Source organism: Sinocyclocheilus anshuiensis, unplaced genomic scaffold, assembly GCF_001515605.1.
Source record: "Sinocyclocheilus anshuiensis isolate Anshui unplaced genomic scaffold, SAMN03320099.WGS_v1.1 scaffold2394, whole genome shotgun sequence".
Taxonomy (NCBI): Eukaryota; Metazoa; Chordata; class Actinopteri; order Cypriniformes; family Cyprinidae; genus Sinocyclocheilus; species Sinocyclocheilus anshuiensis.
The window spans coordinates 300060-304466 of NW_015555876.1; positions in this window are offsets into that span (position 1 = coordinate 300060).

The following is a 4407-nucleotide window of genomic DNA, read 5'->3' on the forward strand; positions in this document are numbered from 1 at the left end:
CAATAAAGCCTTTTCTGAGATCTGAGGTCTTATATCACTATATTAGTTCACTGAGGCGCGTTACGCGTCGTTGGGGAATCCTGGAGTGTGACGTATGAGGGTAACCACAGTATTACAGCACAGTCACACAAGCCATGATACAAGTAAAGGAAACTAAGCAACCGAAAGGTTGGGGAATCCTGGAGTGTGACGTATGAGGGGGAACCCAGGTATTACAGCACAGCGTCACACAAGCCATGATACAAAGTTATGGAAACTAAGCAACCAAAAGCAATATATGTCTTCCTCGGATGTAATGCTAGTTCTGTACTTCAGCATCGAGTAAAACAGTATTATTATCTCCTTTGTGGTAGAGAAAGCTGCTTACATGCAGGCTACGGGAAACAGCGAAGATGTTCAATTAAACATACACACAATACGCTTTTCCACATGTTTATACTGGCTCCGATAATCAAAACTTCTACTCAGCGCTTGCTCCATTTCTGCAAATCAGTTTTTGTGAATGAACGACTTAATCCACCTGTTTGTTGCTTTGGTCTTCATCAACAGCCGCTTGCTCCACCTGCTGGTGAGCGACTAACTTGAATTCTGGAAGGTCTTATTGAATTTTTCATTATGAAAATGTGTGTGAAATATTTTTTATTGAAATATTCACAGCTTAAATAAAGAACTATGTTACATTTCAGGACCTAAAAATGCAAGCCCTGGAAATACAAGGCATTAAAATGCAAGCACTGTTAATGCAATGCATTATTTTTTTCAGTTAGTGCTATTCAACGTGCTTTTTTGTTTCAAGCCATCAGCGCGAAAAAGCCTAGGACGCTCCCAGAAAAGATTCCAGTTATTAACAAAGAGCAGTTTCTGTTCTTTACACCATGACAGTAAACATTGTTCTTTAGCAAAAAGTCTACTGAACCTTTCGTGTCCTCGTCGATACATGGGAAGCGGTCCTGACATCATGATCGTCGTCGCGGGCAATGTGCTGCGCACCGTCTCGATCAGGCTCCTGAAGTCCCTCTTCAGTGTCTCCATCTTCCGCAGCTTGGTGACGTTAACCCCGGCGTGAAGCACGACCACTCTGGGGCTCTCGTCACCCTTCAGGATCGCGGGTATCTGTGCAGAAACATCGAGAACACGAGCACCAGGGAAACAGTGAGTGTGCACTTTACCTTCAGCTATCATAGCACGGATGTGCCGGACGATGGAGTCTCCGACGATCACAGCGTCGCGTTTCGTCTCGCGAAGGGGAGCAAAGACCGGAGGTGGCGAAGGGGGAGAGGTCGTCGCCCGGCGCCTGGCTCGCGTCTTCCGCTGCGGGTGCACCCAGGGTCTGTGGTGTCCCGGTGCCGGAGTGAAGGACATCTGGGAAGATCGCGTCCTGGGTGCACCGGGCCTGTGCAGAGAAACGCAGGGCCTGCCTCTCCACCAGGTCGCGGATCTGCTTCTCCACGGCCTCCAGCTTGTCCTGCATCGAATGCAGCTCGAACGTGTCCTCACCTGCACTCAAAAGTAGACACACATCCGCCATTAAAGCAAGTAACAGTTAGTAAAACAATGGTAATGTGTGTGAATAGAGTATTAGCAATGTAAGCGAGATTAGCGGCAACCACGCTGGTGATTCTAATGGGCTATATGCTAATAGCGGACTCGGGAAATCAAAATAAAACTAGTGATAACAAGGCGCTCTGATTGTTTTTGTTGTAGAATATGATAGGGGATATATTCACACGTTATTGAAACGAAAATGATGGCGTATAAAATTGATTTTAAGATAAAAAATAGACAATAAAGAATTAATTTGACGGAGCTCAAACTCAAAACACATGGCAGCAACAAACAGGATGAGATGAGTGAAAAGAACTGTCTGTAGAGCTCAGAGACAAGATTGTGTCAAGACACAGATCTGGGGAAGAGTTCAGAATAATTTCTGCTGCCTTGAAGGTTCACAGAAGCATAAAGCCTTCATTATCCTTAATGGAAGAAGTTTGATAAAATCAGCTGGCCTCCTGGACAAACTGAGAAATCGATGGAGAAGGGCATTGGTTAGAGGGGAAACCAAGAAGCTGATGGCCACTCTAGTTGAGCTTGATGATCATATATGGAAATGGGAGAAAATTACAGAAGGCCAAACATCACTGCAACACTCCACCAAACCGACCTGTGCTTTATGGCAGAGTGGCCAGACTTAAAACTCTCTTCAGTGAAGACATATGAAAACCCACTGTGAGAAACAAGATTCTCTGTTCTGAGGAACCTCAGTTCCAAGCATCATGTATGGAGGAATCCAGGCACTGCTCATCACCTGCATAGTACCATCCCAACAGTAAAGTGTGGTGGAAGCAACCTCATGCTGTGGGGGTGTTTTTCAGTGGCAAGGACTGGGGGAATCATCAGAGTATGAATGAATGAATGAATGAATGAGGCATTTATATAGCGCTTTATTGTGTATTGCTGTACACCCAAAGCACTTTAGAATCATCATGAGGGGGGTCTCTCATCAACCACCACCAGTGTGCAGCATCTACCTGGATGATGCGACGAAAGCCACAGTAAATTGGCGCCAGTGCCCTCACCCCACACCAGCTACAGGTGGAGAGGAGAGAGAGATAGAGCCAATTCAGTGGATGGGGATTATTAGGAGGCCATGATTGCCAAGGGCCAGTGGAGGGCCAGGACACCGGGGATACACCCCTACTCTTTACGAGAAGTGCCATGGGATTTTTAAGGACCAGAGAGTCAGGGCCTCGGTTTAACATCTCATCCGAAGGACGGTGCTTTTTACAGTAAAGTGTCCCCGTCACTATACTGGGGCATTAGGAACCACACAGACCACAGGGTGAGCACCCCCTGCTGGTCTCACTAACACCTTTTCCAGCAGCAACCTAGTTTTCTCAGGAGGTCTCCCATCCAGGTACTGGCCAGGCTCAACCCTGCTTAGCTTCAGTGGGCAACCAGTCTAGGGCTACCTGATTGGGAAAAAAAAAGCAAAGCTCAACGCAACAAAATATAGTCTTAATGAAAACCTAGTCCAGAGCATTAAGAACCTCAGACTGGGCAAAAGGTTCACCTTCCAACACGACAATGACCCTAAGCACACAGCTAAGACAATGCAAGTCAGAGTATGTGAGCGGAGTGGATCAGCAATTTCCCCTCCACGCTCCAAGCATTCAATAGTCACTCCGCTCCAGGTTCAACATTTCCCACTCCTTGCTCCACTGATCAGAAACGTCACTCCGGCTTCGCTTCATGGCAAAATTTGCAGCTAAAGTATTTCAGTATGTTTTGAAATATCACAAAGTTCTGTTCAGAACTTATATTAAATGAAAAATAAATATACAATACTTGAATAGTTTTAAATTAGCCCAAGTCTATATTCAATGACTGTTTAACTCACTTGTCTGTGTCTCTCTACTATGGCGAAACTGAGGCTTGTAGTTACTTCAGAAACAGAAAGAATATGCTGTGGCATTTGTTTTTCAGCTGATAAATCACAGGACAGCGTTGACAATAATTTCCTGAATGTTTCTATGTGCGCACAATCTGTTATGTGCAAGCTTGTGATAAGTGCGAGCTTGTGCGCGCAGCATGTGAAGCAATAGCAGGTCATAAGTTTAGAGCAGAGATTAACTACCTGTACAACAAACTGTTTAAAACGTGAATTCACCCAATCAGTAATGAGTATCCACATGCTACAAACAAACATGCGTGAGATACAACCTCCCGCACTCGTCCATCGCCATCATTATAACCTTCAACTTCTTTCTGATTTGAGTGATCCACATAGTTGCACATATATTAGCTAATGATGTTTAATATGTGAATTCTTGATAAGATGCAGTTATATTATGGGCTGTTGGCATTAATTGTGCTTGTGATGGAGCGGTAGTGGAGCGCTCTCGGAGTGAGAGAAACCACAACGCTCTGACTTTCAAAAAATCCACTCCTCATTCCAGTCAAAAATCACGCCACTCCCCTCACATACTCTGACGCAAGAGTGGCTTATGGACAACTCGGTGAATGTCCTTGAGTGACCCAGAACCTTGGCTTGAACCCAGTTGAACATTTCTGGAGAAAACTGAAAATGTCTGTCGGCCCCCATCCAACCTGACAGAGCTTGAAAGGTGAAGAGGTGAGAAGAAAAATGGCAGATAGTTGCTAAATGCAGATGTGCAAAACTTGTTGCATCATACCAAAAAGACTCAAGGCTGTAACGGTGCTTCAACTTGAAGTTCTGAGTTAAGGGTATGAATACTTGTGTAATCTACTTATTTCAGTTTCAATCAGTACTTAGTTTATTTCAATGTTTTTTTGCTGTGTTATTATGGTGTATGGAGTGTAGACTGATGTGGGGAAAAGTGCTTTAAAGGCAGTTTAATATAAGGCAGCAACATAAAATGTGAAAATACA